The following is a 21,219-nucleotide window of genomic DNA, read 5'->3' as shown; positions in this document are numbered from 1 at the left end:
CATGAAAGATCAGGAAGATATCAACCAAATGATTTACGAAGGATGGTTATAATAACAAAAAAACGAGTGCAGAAGTATGGTTCACATAGAGAAGACCTTGGTGCAAGCTGTATAAGTCCAGGAGTGTTTGATCATCCCCAGCACCTAGAATGATCTTCACCCTCAGAGATGGTTGAGTCAGTTTTGAGATATGCTACCACCCGTCTTGGCTGGATGCCCTAAAAATTAAATATATGTATGGGTTCTCGTGTGGGGAGGCCACGGAGCGTATGTATCTCATTGCAGAACAGTGCAAAATGTGCAAAGAATCCTGGAATGCCTTTCTGAATGAGTATCGGCCCAACACGAAACAGCAGCACGTAAAATTATGTACACATACTGAACATGGAAACATACAAGATCTCAGTGTGTCGGAGACCAGTGTTTTACTTTGAGGAACTGGTAAGTCGAAAGCATTTCCTAGGCGTGCCATATCGAAAAATCTGAACTGATTTCTGTTTGTACTGCTAAATTAACCTTGCCATAGCTGGGAGTGGGACGTATAATGAAAACATACGACAGCAGCTGTTGGCAAATTTGTAATACGACTGGGGTACAGAGAGGCAAGAGCGCTGAACTTTATGAGAGCTGTTACTTTACAAAGTAGGCAAGGACTCGAAGAGCACAACGGGGAAAATAGTTTCCTTCATAGGGATAAACTTGCACTGTGGCGTAGAAAAACTCATCAGGAAATTCGTCACCCCAAGGGAGAAGCAATGAAAATGGATATCATGTATACAAGAATTTTGGATGGGAATGGTATGGACATCTTTCTTTTGTCCTGCTATATTTCAATGAATCAGTAACGAATATAGTGGAATAAGGATAGAATTTGGGATGGTGATTTCTTTGACAGTGTAAGGTTTTTTCATAAATCGTGAGTAGTTTAATCTGTGTCGTGGCCATGATAATTTTGTGTCCTCTTTTCTTCTTCTTCACTGCCGGGGCATTCTGTTTTCTTGTTTTGATAAGTAGTAGTATAAGTTAATTAGTATGTCAATTGGCTTTCATAGATCGTTTCTGAGCAATAATTTCTTTAACGTATTTTGTGGATCTTACTGCACGCAGAAAATTGTTCACCACGATGTCATAGAATTACAGACGCTAATGAAGCAGCAAAGAAATTGGCAATCACCACATTTCACATGTCCTGTTGCTTTGGGAATGAGAAGTTTTGTAGACATAAGCAGGGTCGTGACAACCAGTCTCAGATCTGTTGTATGAAGATGTTGTAATAACGTGAAGTAGCCCCATGTGAAAGTGAAGGAGTCATGAGGGCGTAAAAGCGAGTATTCAAATGGAACAAGTCCAAGTGCCATCAGGAGAAGTCAGGAACACGGCGCAGGAGGAACCGAGAAGAGAAGCATTAAGTGGACCATTAGCTGTAGTCGCCCAGCTGAAGACCTGCGTGTTGAATGAGGTTTCTTTTTGTGTATATTCTCCAGATACAAAGGAGTCCTGAGTAGGAAACCAGTGAGCTTTATGATTTGCAGTTTACGTGAGTGATTTTACGTAGCGAGGAGGTGATGAGAGTTTGAGGATAGCAGACATGAAGGAACGCTAGGCAATGAGGATTTACCAAACTTGAAGGAAACTGTGATATGAGGGTAGCTGATGAGTAGAAAAATAAGTCGATTTATGTGAGTATTTACGATTTTGATGAGAGTATTATACTTTTTGTGTATCTCCATGTCCTGTCGACAGGCCAGATAACTTTTGGAGGAAACCATGACGGAAGTTAAAGAATCAGAGATGATAAAAGAGTGAACTTAACAAAACCCAAGTTGACGGGACGAGTTAATTATGGACCTATAATAAATGATAGAGAGACCACAAACCATTGTAAATGTGAAGTAAAGTCTTAACAGACAGCCTTCTCTGGCAGGGTTCTGCATGTGTGGACTGTACTTCAGAGACAAGAGGCCCTCACCCAGCTGAGTTGAATGCAGACAGAGACACAAGTTGTTGGTACAGAGCCTATGACTGACTCTGCAGCCGGCAGCCACCACCTGCAGATTATGGGTATGGTGAGACCTAGCTGCAACAGCGAGGTGAGCGACAGGGAAGTCGAGTGACTTTGAACCATGTTTAGTAACCTCAGTCTTCATTTGCAGTCATGGGTTCAACATGCTTTCAATTCCGGCCATAGATCCAAACGCATGTCCTCCTGTAATGTTTATGTCTCTATGCACAAATCTTCGGCAATCATGGTATGGCTTTCGCAATCATGGTATGGCTTACCCAGATATGTTTACATTAAATCACGTTCCGAATTTCTTGTTCAAGTTTGCCAAAGCCTATCGTTTCCAATCGTCATTACCCAATTTCTTTTGAGTGTACGTTTAATAAACTGAGTGAACTGAGATCCTTGTTTAGCTGCATAGATAAACGAACGCCTTTATCATCGTTTTCGTGGGTAGAGATTTATATCCGTCAAGTATACGGGGCCAAATAAATATATATTCAATTAAACAATCATCATAAAAGCACTTCCCACCATGCAACAACTTACACTAACACCTAAATTTATTTCTGACGCTAGCAAATTCTCTTCTTTATAATCACTTTTCTAGTTATTGGCAGTCTGTATCTTAAATCCTCTCTGCTGCGGTCTTTATGAGTTATTTTGTTGCACAAATAGCAAAACTCAGCTAACAGTTTTTGTGTCTCATTTTCTAGTCCAATTCCTTGAGCACGCCTGATTCAACTCGACCACATTCCATTAAGCTCGTTTTGTTTTTGTTGAAGTTGATGTTATTAATTTCTTTCCAGGTTCTCTACATTCCGTTCAACTGCTGTTCCAAGTCTTTTCCTGTCTCTGGGAGAATGACAACATCATCATAAAACCAAAAAAGTTTTTTTTGTTGCCCTTAAACTTTAATACCTTTTCCAAATTTTTTTTAGGTTTCCTTTACTGCTTGCTCAGTATACAGATCGAATAACATCAGGAGTAGGCTCAACCCTGTATCACTCCCTTCTCAATCACAGCTTCCATTTCACACCCTTCGACTCTTATAACCGTCATCCGTTTTCTGCACAAGTATAACTTTTCGCTCCCTGTATTCCGGTCAACACTGGCTACCGCTTTCTCTAAATTTACACATGCCACAAACGTAGGTTTGCATTTCTTCAACTTATCTTCTAGGATAAGTCGTAGGATTAGTATTACTTGGAATGTTGCTACACTATGTGATCAAAAGTATCCGGACACCTGGCTGAAAATGACTTACAAGTTCGTAGCGCCCATCATCGGTAATGCTGGAATTCAGTATGGTGTTGGCCCACCCTTAGCCCAGATGACAGCTTCCACTCTCGCAGGCATACCTTCAATCAGATACTGGAAGGTTTCTTGCGGAATGGCAGCCCATTCTCCACTGATTGCTGCACTGGGGAGAGGTATCGATGACGGTCGGTGAGGCTTGGCACAAAGTCGGCGTTCCAAAACATCCCACAGGTTTTCTGTACGATTTAGGTCAGGACTCTGTTAAAATGGTTCAAATGGCTCTGAGCACTATGGGACTCAACTGCTGAGGTCATTAGTCCCCTAGAACTTAGAACTAGTTAAACCTAACTAACCTAAGGACATCACAAACATCCATGCCCGAGGCAGGATTCGAACCTGCGACCGTAGCGGTCTTGCGGTTCCAGACTGCAGCGCCTTTAACCGCACGGCCACTTCGGCCGGCCAGGACTCTGTGCTGGCCGGTCCATTACAGGAATGTTATTCTCGTGTAACCACTCCATCACAGGCCGTGCATTATGAACAGGTGCTCGATCGCGTTGAATGATGCAATCGCCATCCCCACATTGCTCTTCAACAGTGGGAAGCAACAGGGTGCTTAAAACATCAATGTAGGTCCGTGCTGTGACAGTGCCACGCAGAACAACAAGAGGTGCAAGACCCCTCGATGAAAAACACGACCACACCATAACACCACCGCCTCCAAATTTTACTGTTGGCACTACACACGCTGGCATGTGACGTTCACTGAACATTGGGCCATACCGACACCCTGCAATCGGACCGCCAATTTGTGTACCGTGAATCGTCACTCCTCAGAACGTTTTTCCACTGTTCAATCGTCCAATCTTTACGCTCCTTACACCAAGCTAGGCGTCCTTTGGCATTTACCGCCGTGATGTGTGGCTTATGAGCAGCCGCTCGACCATGAAATCCAAGTTTTCTCACATCCCGCCTAACTGGCATAGTACTTGCAGTGGATCCTGATGCAATTTGGAATTCCTGTGTGATGGTCTGAATAGATGTCTGCCTGTTCCACATTGCGACCCTCTTCAACTGTCGGCGGTCTCTGTCAGTCAACAGACGAGGTCGCGCTGTACGTTTTGGGGCTGTACGTGTCCCTTCACATCTCCACTTCACTATCACATCGGAAACGATGGACCTAGGAATGTTTAGGAGTGTGGAAATCTCGCGCACAGACGTATGACACAAGTGACACACAATCATGTTCGAAGACCGTGAGTTCCTCAGAGCGCCCCAGTCTGCTCTCTCAGGATGTCTAATGCTTACTTAGGTCGCTTATATATGCTCGCATATCGTACTCGTATGTTTGGCAACTCATTAGCACTAGGGACGATTTATCCTGTGTAGCTGTTTAAAAAGGAAATACTACTATGTGACAGTTTGTCAGTTAACTTCCCACTGTAATCATTATATGATTAATAAAAGGGAGCTTTCCGCTAGTAGTCTTCGTCAATCTGTGTCGCATGGACGTCACTGTAATGCTCTAATGGGATTACTGTGTCGACGTCTCTGAAAAAGTAGATCACCTGCCGTCTGATGTAATTCATCACACGCAAGAGGACGCGGGTGAAAGATGGTGATACGGATTTAGACGGATTAGCGTCAGTCGCCTATTGAGCTGTCGTCGATAACTTTTTAAACCTGTTTACTGGAAAAAGCAGTAGAATGTCACGTTGCGAGAGACACACCGTGACGTTAATACCCGTTTACCGGCGCCGGGAGCCCAGCAATTAGTCGCGTCGTAGTGCACGGGCTCCAGAGGAAAAGCCTCAGGCCTGAGCAGGCAGAAGCCGGCACGCCATCGCCACCCATACATCCGACCGCCGATTACAAGTGTAAGTAAATCCCCGCACGTCCGGGCACTGAATTCTGAGGACTAGAATATGGTGTTCTGCCGGCTTAGAAATCATTAAAGGCAAGCCTCGAGCTCGGATGAACTCTACTGAAATGACGGACGATAACTGGACGAACAGCCTTTTCTCCTGCTGCAGGTATAATTCATTTGGATCACTAGTATTGTACACTGAAGCGCCCAAGAAACTGGATTAGGCTTGCGTATTCAAATACAGACATATGTAAGCAGGCGGAATACAGCACTGTGGTCGGCAACGCCTATATAAGACAACAAGTATGGCGCGATTTTTAGATCGGTTACTGCTGCTACAGTGCAGGTTATCAAGATTTAAAGGACCTTGAACGTGTGCTGTAGTCGGTGCTCGAGCAAAGGGACACAGCAAGGTAGCGATTGAATGGGAATTTCCCTGAGGAAGATTTCACGACTGTAGGTAATCCGGTAAAACATCAAATCTCAGACATCGCTGCTGCGGGAAAAAGATCCTACAACAACGGAACCAATGTCGTCTCTAGAGAATCTTTCAACGTGGCAAAATTACAATCCTTCCTCAAATATCTGCAGATTTCAAAGCCGGGTCATCAAGTGGCAGCGTGCGAACCATTCGACGAAACATCATCGATAAGGGTTTTCGGAGCCGAAGGCCCATTCGTGTACTCTTGATGACTGTACGACAAAAAGCTTTACGCCTCGCCTTGGCCCGTCAACACCGACATTGGACTGTTATGACTGGAAACATGTTGCTGGTCGGACGAGTCTCGCTTCAAATTGTATCGAGCGGATGGACGTGTACGGGTATGGAGACAACCTCATGAACCCATAGACCCTGCATGTCACCAGGGGACTGTTTAAGCTGCTGGAGGCTCTGTAATGGTGTGAGGCGTGTGCAGTTGGAGTGATGTGGGACCCTTGATACATGTACATACGACTCCGACAGGTGACACGTACGTAAGCATACAGCCTGATCACGTGCATCCATTCATATTCATTGTGCGTTCCGACGGACTTGGACAATTTCATCAGGACAATGCGACACCCCACGCCTCCAGAATTGCTACAGAGTGGCTCCAGGAACAGTATTATGAGTTTAAACACTTCCAATGGGCACCAAACTTCCCATACAACATTATTGAGCATATCTGGGATGCCTTTGCAAAGTGCTGTTCGGAAGCGATCTCCACCCCCTCGTACTCTTACGGATTTACGGGTAGCTCTGTATGATTCTCGGGCCAGTTCCCTCCAGAACTACTTATGGCATTAGTCGTGTCTATGCCACGTCATGTTGCGGCACTTCTGCGTGCTCGGTGGGCCCTACACGATATTAGACATGTGTACCCGTTTCGTTGGCTCTTCAGTGTATGACGGACGGAATGATGGGGGGGGGGGGGAGGGGGGCTGTTAGTTTCATCATAATGAAACCATCATCATTATGATTAACCGTGTGACCCCCACCATCGAGGTCTGCCCCAGAGTTCAGCATTACGAGTATCTTCAGCAGCGCTCATGCAGGGTTCGTTTGTGTCGGATAGGGAAATCAGAGTTAATTATTGTCCCCTCTACCCCTTCCCCGACCCACCAGCCTCCCGTCCACTTTTCATGTGCCACACATGTATCTGGCTTAAAACAAAAAAAAAAGAGCACCTCAGTCAGTACATATTCAAGTTAGTCGTTCAAGTAGACATTCTCAGCCTCCTCTTCTGCTCCAAAATCTTAGTCACCCTCTCAGAACTGGTTGCACTTTCTTCATTACTTATGGTGATTTCTTTCCGTTCAAATATTTTTAGTTAAGGTCTCGTCTGATCCTCAGATTTGTCTTTTCTTCTCTGTTCTCAGTTTGTTGCATTGTTACATTTATCTCTTATAAATCATCGTGGACCTCTCTGAGTCACTTATCCTTGGTTGCATTTTTCAAACGTACTTGAATGGTGGTTTCTCTAGCCCAGTTTCTGCTAATCTTGATAAATGGCAGCTTGGGTTTAGGAGAAGTAAAGGCACCAGAGAGGCATTTCGGACGTTATGGTTGATAGTGAAGGCAAGACAAGGAAAATCAAGACGTGTTCATAGGATTTGCCTTGTGAAAAGAGTTCGATAGTGTCAAATGGTCCAAGATGTTCGAAATTCTGAGAAAAATAGGGATAAGCTATAAGGGAAAGGTGGGTAATATGCGATGTGTAGAAGAGCCAATAGAGAACAATAAGACTGGAAGTACGACAACAAAGTGCTTGGATTAAAAAGGGTGTAAGACAGGCATGTAGTCTTTCGCCTTCACCGAAGCAGTGATGGAAATAAAAGAAAGGTTCAAGACTGGGATGAAAGTTCAGGGTGAAAGGAAATCAGTGATAAGATGCGCTGATGACACTGATATCCTCAGTGAAAGTGAAGAGGAATAACAGGGTCTGTCGAATGGAATGAACGCTTAAATGAGAGACGAAAGTACTGAGAAGCACCAGAAATGAGAACAGCGGGAAACTTAACATCAGGACTGCGGATCACGAAGCAGACAATTTTGCTGCCTCGGCAGGAAAATAACCCACGATTGATGGAACAAGGAGGACAGAAAAAGCAGACTAGCACTGGCAAAAAGGGCATTTATGGCAAGGAGAAGTCTGCTAGTATCAAACATAGGCTTAATTTAAGGGTGAAATTTCTGATAATGTACGTTTGGAGCACGGCATTGTATGATAGTGAAACGTAGACTGTGGTAAAACCGGAACAGAAGAGAATAGAAGCGTTTGAGATGTGGTACTACAGACGAATGTTGAAAATTAGGTGGACTGATGAAGTAAGAAACCAAGAGACTCTCCGCAGAATCGACAGGGTGAAAGAATATCTTTTAAGACGTCAGGGAATAACGTCCATGGTACTGGAGGGAGCCGTAGATGGTAAAAACCTAGAGGAAGACAGACAATGAAGATTCGAATACATCCAACAAGTGAATGGTGATATAGGTTTCAACTGCTACTCTGAGATAAACACGTTGGCATAGGAGAGGAATTCGTGGCGGCCTTATCAAACAAGTCAGAAGACTGATGACTTCCACGATACATGACCTCGTTACTGTCCGTCTATTTGGTAAATTTTCGTTGACGATTGTACAGTCTACCCTCTGTATTTTATCTAATACGTTTTATGTAGTGTTGATAATAGTGTTTGACTTTCGTGTGTTGCTTCAGGTTTAACAACGGAGCAGTAGTGTCTGAATGTATTCCTTGAAGGAGGATTACTTTTATAGGTTCACCAGGTGTTCAGTGTTCTTGTATCAATTTAGTTGTTCTCCTTTCTACTGTGGATGTGTCGTTTGAATTCCAGTATATAATCTCACAATAATATTTGAACTTATTTACAATCTTCTATTGTTGTTATTCAGTAGAATAGCCGGTGTTTAAACCTTGAAGGTTGGCATCACTTCCATGTTTTCGGTTAAAATTTGCAATCCTATTTCTGCTGCTATTTTTTCGAATACTTCAATTTGACGTTTGTCTCCATCACATTATTTTCAAGTTGTGCAAAATCGTCTGTGAATGCTAGACAGCTAACATGGATGTTTTGGTCAATGTTGACGTTTGGCTGACATTGCTTATTCCACTGTCGCATGACTTTCTCCGCTGCACAGGTAAAATGTAATGGTGAGAGTCCAGCCTATGTGGAAGGTCAGTGCCGATCTCGAATGGCCTGTCACAATTCACTTCTGAGTTTAATGGTTCAAATGGCTCTGAGCACTATGGGACTTAATTTCTGAGGTCATCAGCCCCCTAGAACTTAGAACTAGTTATACCTAACTAACCTAAGGACATCACAAACATCCATGCCCGAGGCAGGATTCGAACCGCGGTCGCGCGTTTCGAGACTGTAGCGCCTAGAACCGCTCGGCTACTCTGGCCGGCCTCTAAGTTTAACTTTCGTCCTAATGTTCTTAAGGCTCACTCCGGTGTAGACCAAATTCCTTTAGTAATTAATCGCGTTGTATAATGTCATATTCTTTTTTTTGAAGTAGTAAACGAAGTCATGACTAAACTCATGGTGATCCAACTCTTTGGTGTTTCATGATCCACTTGAGACCTATAATTTGATCGGGACAGTTTCTTCCTGTTCGAAAATCTCCATGATATTCTCCACATTTCCACACAGTCTGTTTATGAATTCTTGTGTAAATAATCTCAGATAAAACCTTGCGAGGTGCCGGGGCTAGCAGTGTATTTATCACTAAATTCTACTAGAATCCACATATGTAAATCATGCTCTAAGCCCCCCCCCCCCTATTCTAACTCCGACTTTTGCTGTTGCACAAGGATAAAAAAAATATGCGAACTGACTCTAATCAACCCTGCCAGTGGAGTAGAAGAGAGTTTGGCACCTGCAATAAGTTAATTTTATAAATAAGTTAAATAAACAAAGGTTTCATTAGCATAGTGAGGAATGATAGGGTTGCTCTATCGATTAACAGAATGAAAGTTCTGTCCAAAATAACAATATGATTTATTAAGACTAAACACAGAATAGTAAAAGAAACACAGGAAATATAATACATCAAATTGGCTCAAATTTGGAGATTCATACAAACACTGTAAAGGTGAAGTTGCCCCTAAACTAGATCGTGAGGTTTAAGACGAGGTGGTATGTGGAGCCAATTCCTTTCCACTCAAATCTCAAGAGAGACACACAGCTAACCCAACAGTAATTGCTGCTACTCGAAACAGAACAAAGTTAGAAAAGGATGAACAGGCGCGCTCTGCTGAGCTCTGATTGTCACCTAGGAAAATCCCTATCTGCCGGTGCTGCGGACGTACATTACCAAACGGTCTTCTTATCTCCCAGAACACGATCTGGCGTACCGCAGGCGAGGGCTGGTTGCTTCGACGTCCTCGACCGAAAGGCGACTGCCGACTCCCCACAAGAGCACCCGTACAGGCCGAACACAGAACATTTCCGCCCCCACGACAGTGGCCGAGGTTAAACGTTCCAATCAGCAACTCGAAAACCGGCGGAAATTCCACTCCATTGCCGGAGCACTACCATTCCACCAATGGAGATTCTTGGCGCCAATTTCTGTGCTGATTTTGCTACGTCACGGCGCTATGCCCTGAGCAAACCAATCACCGTTACTATTTTGCAGAAAGTGCGGGAATTTTCCCGCCACAACTGCCAGGGTACACAAGTCATTCCCACGCCTCGCTGGTAGCCCGCCAGAAAGTGTTTTCGCTAAGTTTCTCCGAAGTAACGGAACCTCTAGCCCAGCCGCTACTTCACACCCCAGCGGGCGTGTCTCTTGACAATGTCGGCGTCTGCAAAGCATTCACTCGACTGCCTCACACACGTCGGCTTAACCCGCCTGTCACCGGACCACCCGGGTGACGAGAGACGCTGCGTGGGAAGTCCGCGTGTGAAGGAATAGCAGCCCTCCACCGCATGCAAATAGAGAGGAGAGTCGTAAGATAGAAATATGAGAGGGGGCTCATGCCACCTCTCATAGTCCCTACGCCATTTTAGATTGTAATTGGTGAGCGGTTGGCTCACTTAGGAGCAAGGTAGTGAGTCAATCGCCCAAGAACAATCTCGCAACTGGCTTCACATGCCGCACTCTATAAAGAAAATCACTGCAACTGAAAAATGCAGCTCATAGAGGGAGGATTATTTATGATGTAGCCAACTTCACCTTCTTAATATGGAACACTAACACTCACATCACACATCCATACCCAGGGAGCCCCTTCCAAACACCGATTCACGCAGACATTCACGCTCTAAATATGGCCCGGGCATCTGAGCCAAATATGGAGCAGTTTATTCTTTACAATCAGAGTTGGAGTGCTCCGCAATTAAATGCCCAAGATGTTACAACAATTTTAATCATTAAACTAACCTGAACTCACTCACACATGATACTATTTAAGTTAACAATCTCTTTGTGAGCTTTCAGAATCTAGTTACAACCTCCGATTCATTCTGTCTCCCTGCAGCAAGAATAACCTTTACAAAATGTTCCCTGAACTGATGGTCCATTCACAATGACAGTGGTGGTATCTGCTTCAGTTTATGGGGACTTCAGGCACACTGTTTGCATACACACAACAATAAACACAAAATACAAGAAAAACATGGTGTGGAGAACAATACAGTAATCTGTAATAAGAATTACAGTGTAAAACACAAACACATACAAGGTATAACATACATTACAAAACCAACACTAGAGAAAGAAATTTAAGAAAGAAAAGAAAAAAAAGGTTCATGGGGCATCAAGTTGTGCGTGCACATTGCACAATGTTCACGACTGTGCTGAGAATGAGGCACTAAATCACATTGTTAGAAATATTCGAAGCACTTCACACATTACACCTTACTGACATCACATAGGGCTAAACGTCGGGTGTTGTTGCTACGTTGTTGCAACGGCAATAGGGTGTGCTGGAGCTTCTGCAGTACTCTGTTGAGATTGCACCAAGACCCACCCATATGATGACGGCAGTACGGTAGGAAGACACAGTGATAGGCTCTCCTCACGTCGATTAATTGTCTCTGAGGTCTATTTGTTGGGATACATCACTAGTCTAGGTCTCTTCTCTCGCTGGACAGTACTTTACGTTTCCCAATATTGCAGTTCGACAAGGGATGATGGCACGTGGAGTGACTCCACAAGTGTGTGAGGTCATCCATACAGGATCGAACTAGGAGTGACGATTGCTAAAACTGCTCTCTAAAAGAGAGGAGAAGTTAGAAATGAGACCATACATTTGTTAGTGTGGCACGATACTGCTTTGTGTATGCAGATCGGCCAATGCTAGTGAGTTGTAAAAACCCAAACAGGTGAGTATATAGCGTCCCTTTCTGTCCTGAGGCACATGAGGCGCAGATTCTGACACGATATGTGATCTTCTTCGTGTACTCACGACAACGTGGTCTGCCGCAGGGAATCCCTCCAAACGGCTGCCGCGTCCGGAGAGCTAGCAGGCTGTCGCGTGTGGGTCGCGTGTCAGTGTCAACGGCCAGCCTCACTTTCGCTTGTGGCCTGGCGAGGGTCCCGCGTAATCCCTCAGGTATGCGGCCGGGTGACCGTCAGCCTGTGGACCGGATGTTCTCGCCCTTCACGTCAGGTGGGGTGCTGACGCTCTTTTCTTGCAGGTAGCCGTAGACCTCTTGTTCCCGCTCCGGCCGGCCTCCGCATTGCCACGATCCTCGTCATCTGCACAATTCTTACAAAAATCTTATGCCTAACTTTTTACCATGACCTTCTATGTTATAATAAATTTACATAATGAAACATTGATGGTCTGTCATTTCAGACACTCTTATTTTACTTTTATAGTTATTAATCTATGGCAATCATTATAACATCTAATCTAGACATGGAAATAATTTATTTTGATATATGTGTAGAGACCGATCTCAGTATTGTACATGGTGTGTGATAACTGATGCTTTGTAATGGATGAACAACTAAATGTGCGGGCCCGCACTAATATTACTATTAATTATATAGATCGACAGTAGACATGCTCAAGAATTAACTACCATATGCCAACGATCTACATTCTATGTCTTCTAAATAAATTATATTATTATGCAGGCTGAAGTTTTACTGAGCTATAAAGAACATGCAACTATTGTACGTTCGAACATGCAACTATTGTATGTTCGCTCGCCGGTCGTCCCTCCATCTCGGGTCTGTGGTTTCATGATCTGAAAAATAACATCCCAACAGGCGCGCGCCAAACACAACACTTGTGGTAGAAAACCCCCACAATATTAATCTAGTTATTGTTAAATCCTACAGTTTAATTTATCCTAGAATATGGTACTCTCTCTATTATTATTATTATTATTATTATTATTATTATTTTATACAATACTCTTACATAATTCCTGTTACGTTGAGATGTCTCGCTGCTCGCCGCTATTGCCGACAGTGATGTGCGCGCCGTACGACATGACCTCCGAGTTTTCATTACGCCTCACTGAAACTCCAGAGACTGGGTTAGCCATGGCTATACACGACAATAAATTTGTAGTTGCAACTTCCTTCTCTATCTGATGCGGTTTTCGGGATCAAAGCACACCTTTCCAGAAGCAATGTAATATGACCAAGCCAGGGGTGGTTCCTGTTGAGGATTCAGTCGCCCAACACACGCCAGCTACACAGTATGTCACGAATATCCAAGTATAAGTCCCTGGTTATTCATCTGTGACAGTCACGAGCAGCACGCTAAATCCCCAACCAGCACATTGGCATGGTAGGCTTTATGCTCGCATTTCTCTCGTCTAGGGCACCATTGGAGTCAAACGCTCACAGGATCACCCCGACTTGCAAGACAACGATGCTGGCGCAGCTCTGCAAAAAAAACTATACTGCCCATATTCATCCTCGAAATCGCGCAATATAGCACAATCTTGCAGTGCACTGACGCGTGCCTGCAAGCATTGGTATGAACGATTCACGAACTGGTTGTGGCCGCTATGGAGCGTATCACGACTTCTCAGAACGCTTCTAAGAGCACGTTCTTGTATGCGCCCGTTTGTGCAACATCTCGTCACTCATCATTATCCCTCAACATGGACACCAGATAGGAAAGGACAAAAACATTGCTCATGAAAAGGTAGTGTCTCCTACTCCATCAACATTGGAGATCGCGAACATAAACAAAAAGAGGATAGCAGCAGTAAATTCTTATGCAAGACAACGCAGCGTGTTAATAATTTAGCAATCTTAATCTATTAATGCAACGATTATTTTTCCCCGAAGAAAGGTTCATATATTTGCCTATTCTACTATGTACACCACTTAAACTACTATTATTCCACGAACTTCTTTGTGTGAGAGATGTGGTGGAGTCCTATGGACTAGCGCCAATCCCTTGTCAGACTCCCCCCTCCTCTGACGTGCCTTAGGATTTGCAGGTCTAATTTCAATCTCCTGGTTCTCCTGTGGTCCTTGATTTCGCTCTCTCCAGTTACGGTCGCTTTGCCGTTCGTTATTCCTCCTGTCCCAGATTCCTTGTCTAGATTGACCCTGTTCCCTGACGTCCTGGTTTCCGTGTCTCTGGTTTCCATAATCTTGAATTGCGTAACCTTGATTTCCGTAACCCTGCTTTCCTAACTGACGAGCGCGATTATGCGATCTGTTGTCGTCTGCCCTTGCTGGCCCGTGGTATTTGTTATTTTGCGCCTTCTTCCTGTCCTTTGCGTCTTGTTTATCGAAGACTACTTCGAGTTCGCGCAATAGACTCTTGAATGCTTCGATGTCAGATCCACACTTGCCGACAAGTGTCTGTTGATACCTAACAGGCAATTTGGAAAAACAAAATTTGATGATTTCTCCCTTGCTATATGGACTATCTAAAAACTGATTCTTCTTGAGTAAATCATCAAAAAATTTGGTTGCGCTCTTATGCCCGGACACTTCCAGTTCAGGACAAAATATTATTTCGTCTTTAATCCTGTCTTGCGTTTCCTTTGACCAGTAGATCCCCAGGAACGCATCAACAAATTCCTGATAAGTCTGACACGTCGCTGCCACACCCCGCATCTTTTCCGCGGCTTGGCCTTCGATGTGTCCACACATGAATTCTAATTTTGCCAGGGTTGGCCATGATGACGGTAATGAATTTGTAAACTGCATCACCCAGCTCTTGGGATGCATTGACCCTCCATTATCTCTGAACTTTTGGAATTTTAGTATCGACAGGAAGTGATTGTGATCAAAATCCTGTCCGATCCTCGCACTGGTGTTGTCACTCGTTTCCGATACTTGCACGTCTGCTGAGTGTCCTGATCTATCTTGCTGATAACTGTGATGTGCTACCTCTCTATCACAGTGGCAGTGGCACTCAGAATTCACTCTCCTAAGTGGGCTATAATTATTGGAGCTATTACTCTCTGTTTCTGCGTGTGCATTGTTAGTTCCGCACTCTGTCACTGGGCTAGAGCACGGCGGGCTTTTCCTCGGAGACACAATTCTGTGTACTCCATCATTGGTATCCGAACGCGCAGTGCTCGTGTGCCCGTTTCGCTCTAGTTTTGCTATCCGACTCTCTACTTCATTCATTCGTTTCGTGATGTTCGTAACCGCAATATTACCTTGGGTTTTTAAGAACGCTAGGGATTTTGAGTGGGCTTGTGTCGCACGTCGCAAGCGACCTGCGAGTTGAGAAGTTACTTTTGCAACTTTCATTGCCCCCATTGCTGCCGTTTTGGCTAGGCCTGCTACTTTTTGTGCTACCAGTGACATCTGTTTTGCTTCTCCACATTCTTTCTTTATTGTTAGTAATTCCCCACGAATTTTCCCTATATGCGAAATTATTGCCTGAGTGTCCTTCTTACGCTGTTCGTCAGCTTCTTCCTTCTCCTTCTTACGTTGTTCGTCAGCTTCTTCTTTCATTGATCGTAGGAAGCTCAGTATTGGGTTAATGTCATCTTTTTGATCCTCGTCACACATGGGCGATGTGACTCTGGACACCTGGGCGCTAGAGCTCTGACGTGACCGAGCTGGCCCCTGTCTGCTCTCGTTCGTTTGATTATAAACTTCTGCTGCCGTCTCGACCTGTGTGCCTGTCTCTGTTTCATCCTCTACCTCGCTATCATAATCACGGTCGCGACGTTGCTCTAAGATCGCGTCCAAATCACCGTCCTCATCAATGACCCTGTCGTCCTGTCCTGCTAAAAATATGCCCATCTCATCTCCGAACCTATCCCCGTCAGTAACGTGCCCCTTATCCATTATAGTATCCACTTTTGTTTTAGCTTCGCTCACTAATAGTCGTGCCTTACTTCTCGTGATCATTCATGAGAGACAAAATTTATCTAAAATACACAATAAAAATAATCTACTCCCTGTATTTTTTACACATAGACATAAAATTTCAACAACGCTGTTCCAACGCTGTAATTACAAGCACAATTTTATGTGGTACAGAAACCGCACACAAATCCGACAAAGTGCGATGTGGTACGGACACCACATCAACGAAACACAAAAAACAATGAACAAAAAAAAATGTACACTGAAAACAAAAACTGTAATCATGCGCCGCTACTTAAAACTAATCACGGAACTACCAGAAAAAAACTTGGGTATTAATCAATAAAAAGAATTAGAGAAAAAAAATTGAATGTTCGTACTAAGAATACTGTTTGTTAATCAGTGATTCTCAGGAAAGATCCGAGGCTAAGGGTCGCCATATTATGCGAGGTGCCGGGGCTAGCAGTGTATTTATCACTAAATTCTACTAGAATCCACATATGTAAATCATGCTCTAAGCCCCCCCCCCTATTCTAACTCCGACTTTTGCTGTTGCACAAGGATAAAAAAAATACGCGAACTGACTCTAATCAACCCTGCCAGTGGAGTAGAAGAGAGTTTGGCACCTGCAATAATTTAATTTTATAAATAAGTTAAATAAACAAAGGTTTCATTAGCATAGTGAGGAATGATAGGGTTGCTCTATCGATTAACAGAATGAAAGTTCTGTCCAAAATAACAATATGATTTATTAAGACTAAACACTGAATAGTAAAAGAAACACAGGAAATATAATACATCAAATTGGCTCAAATTTGGAGATTCATACAAACACTGTAAAGGTGAAGTTGCCCCTAAACTAGATCGTGAGGTTTAAGACGAGGTGGTATGTGGAGCCAATTCCTTTCCACTCAAATCTCAAGAGAGACACACAGCTAACCCAACAGTAATTGCTGCTACTCGAAACAGAACAAAGTTAGAAAAGGATGAACAGGCGCGCTCTGCTGAGCTCTGATTGTCACCTAGGAAAATCCCTATCTGCCGGTGCTGCGGACGTACATTACCAAACGGTCTTCTTATCTCCCAGAACACGATCTGGCGTACCGCAGGCGAGGGCTGGTTGCTTCGACGTCCTCGACCGAAAGGCGACTGCCGACTCCCCACAAGAGCACCCGTACAGGCCGAACACAGAACATTTCCGCCCCCACGACAGTGGCCGAGGTTAAACGTTCCAATCAGCAACTCGAAAACTGGCGGAAATTCCACTCCATTGCCGGAGCACTACCATTCCACCAATGGAGATTCTTGGCGCCAATTTCTGTGCTGATTTTGCTACGTCACGGCGCTATGCCCTGAGCAAACCAATCACCGTTACTATTTTGCAGAAAGTGCGGGAATTTTCCCGCCACAACTGCCAGGGTACACAAGTCATTCCCACGCCTCGCTGGTAGCCCGCCAGAAAGTGTTTTCGCTAAGTTTCTCCGAAGTAACGGAACCTCTAGCCCAGCCGCTACTTCACACCCCAGCGGGCGTGTCTCTTGACAATGTCGGCGTCTGCAAAGCATTCACTCGACTGCCTCACACACGTCGGCTTAACCCGCCTGTCACCGGACCACCCGGGTGACGAGAGACGCTGCGTGGGAAGTCCGCGTGTGAAGGAATAGCAGCCCTCCACCGCATGCAAATAGAGAGGAGAGTCGTAAGACAGAAATATGAGAGGGGGCTCATGCCACCTCTCAACCTTACATGCAACGTCAAGTAGATATATGTCCCCGATAATTGTTTCGGCCCGATCTCTCACCTTCTTTGTGTGATGAGGGGGTCTCAGCCTTCAGATATTTTCTCAATAGTCCAGATGTCTCTGAAGTGCTTTTGTAGCTTGGAATAGTTTGTTCATTCGAATTTTTCCACATTTCTTCAGGCAGTTGATTGTCTCCTGCTGATCTCTTGTTATTGAGCGGAACAACTGCTTTGATCACTTCGCTGTAATTCGGTGGAATAATCTGTTCTAGCAGAAGCACAGTAGTATGTGCAACAGTCTTGATCGCATAAAAACAGTTTTGTTTATAAGTGGTGACCACTTTCGACTCAGCGTGGATCATCTTCGGATCGTAGTCCAGTGAGGACGTGTGGAGACGATGGTACGGACCAGTAACTGTGGATATCTCATCGTCTGCTGGATAATGGCCTAAATGGTGCAAGTCCGTCGCAACAAATGTGGACACAGAAACTTTGAAATTTCACTGCGCAGCCGGCCGAAGTGGCCGTGCGGTTAAAGGCGCTGCAGTCTGGAACCGCAAGACCGCTACGGTCGCAGGTTCGAATCCTGCCTCGGGCATGGATGTTTGTGATGTCCTTAGGTTAGGTAGGTTTAACTAGTTCTAAGTTCTAGGGGACTAATGACCTCAGCAGTTGAGTCCCATAGTGCTCAGAGCCATTTGAACCATTTTTTCACTGCGCAATCACTTCGACAAAACAAGAGAACTGCGTCCTACTGCGTGGTTAGTCGCCATCATGGGGCCACGTGAACACCTTCTCCATGGCTTGAGAGATGTCAAAGAAAAACGATTCAAAGCGTAACGAGCAAGTGTCTTCTGAAAGAAAAGGAGAAATGTCCGTGTAAATGATCACCTTGGGGCCTCTCTTTCAGGGTGTTCGTTTGTCTAAACAATTGTCATGTTCGATCAACAGCGCACTTCGCAAATACAAGGAGGCGTGTCTTTGATTGGTGCGGAACGTCATGACACCTAACACTAAGCTATGGGTGAGTTGAGGCGCCTGTCCTTAGAAGATTGTCGCCTCGACAAAATCTGCAGGCGCCGAAAACGAGCTGCATGAAAGGACACATAGTGGAAACCGCCCACCAACTCACAGTCAGGTTAAGAGCTCTTCAGAGTCGCATTTCTCATGCTGTGCGTGACCCCTCCCACTCCTGAGTGGCGCTGGCCATAAAGATTTAAGTACCAAGCGAAAGCTCATTACCGACGTTTCACTACTTCGTTTGCCGCCTCAGTGATGGAGGCCAGAACCGCGACGCCCAGCGCTAAAGTCACGTGGTTTTCTAATGGATGGTCGAAGAAAACAGTTGAAACACACAGTCGCGCATACAGGACTCCGATGAAACCACTCTTTTCATTGGGGCGTTGATTCCCACACATTTCGCCGTCGAAAACGATAGTTTGCAATGCGATGAGAAACAGGAGGACGTTCGTGACAAACTTAGACGCTGCTGACACCCCCGGATGTTTCCACCCTCCTCTGAGCAAACTGTGCGCCAGCAATCCCACTGAACGTGAGAGTGCAGCGCCACCACAACAGCGTGAGCCTAAACTGAGCACAAACAATGGCAGTCACTCTCGTAATCAGCTTCTCCTAACAGAATCTCGACAGACAGTTTGATACTACTCTTACCAGGCCAGTGGACAAGCAGGTAATGTCTGAGTGAAAAAACAGCTTTTCGTTCGTATGAGGTAATGTGCAGACGCGATTAACGATCTCTTGCAGCAAGGTTTGTTCTACATCTGCATCGATACTCTACAAACCACCGTGAGGCGCACAGCAGACGGTACGTCCCATTGTACCAGTTATTATGGATCCTTCCCTTTCATTCACGTTTGGAGAACGGGAAGAATGGTTGTCTGACTGCCCCTGTGCTTGCAGCAATTATTCTGATCTTATACTCACGATAGGGGCAACGGCCTTGCCGCAGTGGATACACCGGTTCCCGTGAGATCACCGAAGTTAAGCGCTGTCGGGCGTGGCCGGCACTTGGATGGGTGACCATCCGGGTCGCCATACGCTGTTGTCATTTTTCGGGGTGCACTCAGCCTCGTGATGCCAATTGAGGAGCTACTCGACCGAATAGTAGCGGCTCCGGTCACAGAAAACCATCATAACGGCCGGGAGAGCGGTGTGACTACACGCCCCTCCTATTTGCATCCTCAACTGAGGATGACACGGCGGTCGGATGGTCCCGATTGGCCACTTATCGTCTGAAGACGGAGTGCTTTATACTCGCGATCCTTATGTGAACGATATGTAGGGGATTGTAGTATATTCCTAGAGCCATCATTTAAAGCGGGTTCTTGAAACTTTGTTAGACTTTCCTTCTCGGGATAGCTTACGTCTGTCTTCAAGAGGCTACCAGTTCAGCTCTTTCAGTATCTCTGTGGCACTCTCTCACGGATTAAACAAACCTGTGACCATTCGAGCTGCCATTCTCTGTACACGTTCAATATCCCCTGTTAGTCCCATCTGAACAGTACTCTAGGATGAGTCGCGCGAGTGATTTGTAAGCAATGTTCTTTGTAGACTGATTGCACTTCCCCAGCATTCTACCAACAAACCTAAATCTACCACCTGCTTTACCCACAACTGAAGCTATGTGATGATTCTTTTTCATATCCCTTCAAAGTGTTATACCAAGGTATTTGTACTAGTTGGGCGATTCCAGCAGTGACACTGATATTATAGCCATAAGATACTGCGATTTTTCGTTTTGTGAAGTGCAAAATATTACATTTCTGAACATTTACAGCAAGTTGCCAGTCTCTGCACCGGGTTGAAATCTTATCAAGATCTGGCTGCATACTCATGCAAGTTCTTTCAGATAGTACTTCATTACAGATAATCTCATCATCTGCAAAAAGCCTGATTTTACTATTGATATTGTCTGTAAGGTCAATAACATACAATATGAACGGCAAGGGTCAGAACACACTTCCCTTGGCCGTGCGGTTCTAGGCGCTTCAGTCTGGAACCGCGTGACCGCTACGGTCGCAGGTTCGAATCCTGCCTCGGGCATGGATGTGTGTGATGTCCTTAGGTTAGTTAGGTTTAAGTAGTTCTAAGTTCTAGGGGACTGATGACCACAGATGGTAAGTCCCATAGTGCTCAGAGCCATTTGAACCATTTCGAACCACACTTCCCTGGGGCATACCCGAAGATACTTCTGTGACGATGACTCTCCAGCCAATATAACAGTCCAGTCACAAATTTCACTTGATACCCCCGTACGATGGTACTTTTGACAATAAGGGTAGGTGCGGTACTGAGTCAAATGCTTGTCGGTAATGAAGAAATACGTGGTTGCCTTGATCCAAAGCTTTGTGTCATGTCTGCATATGAGAGATGAAATAATGTATAAAACAGACCGCTTACAAGCCCAGTAGGTGTTGGTCGTGGTCCTTTCTCGGTCGCATGCAGCCCGGAGGTCACCTCGCTAACGCTGGAGACACGCCTCTTGCAGACGTGCAGCCGCTAGCTCAGAGGTGTCAGCTCAGAAGCTGATGGTGGTTCACGCCCCTATGCTGTATGCTGGCACCAGTCGGA

General features: G+C 45.0%; 1 pseudogene; it reads left to right on the top strand.

Moving 5' to 3' along the window:
- Positions 1–19,578: 19,578 nt before the first annotated feature.
- LOC126199848 (5S ribosomal RNA) lies at positions 19,579–19,696 on the top strand (annotated as a pseudogene).
- Positions 19,697–21,219: the final 1,523 nt, after the last annotated feature.

The sequence above is a fragment of the Schistocerca nitens genome, chromosome 8 (genome assembly GCF_023898315.1).
Source record: "Schistocerca nitens isolate TAMUIC-IGC-003100 chromosome 8, iqSchNite1.1, whole genome shotgun sequence".
Classification (NCBI taxonomy): domain Eukaryota; kingdom Metazoa; phylum Arthropoda; class Insecta; order Orthoptera; family Acrididae; genus Schistocerca; species Schistocerca nitens.
Note: the sequence above shows the minus strand (reverse complement) of the source record. Positions and strands in the feature narration are given on the sequence as shown.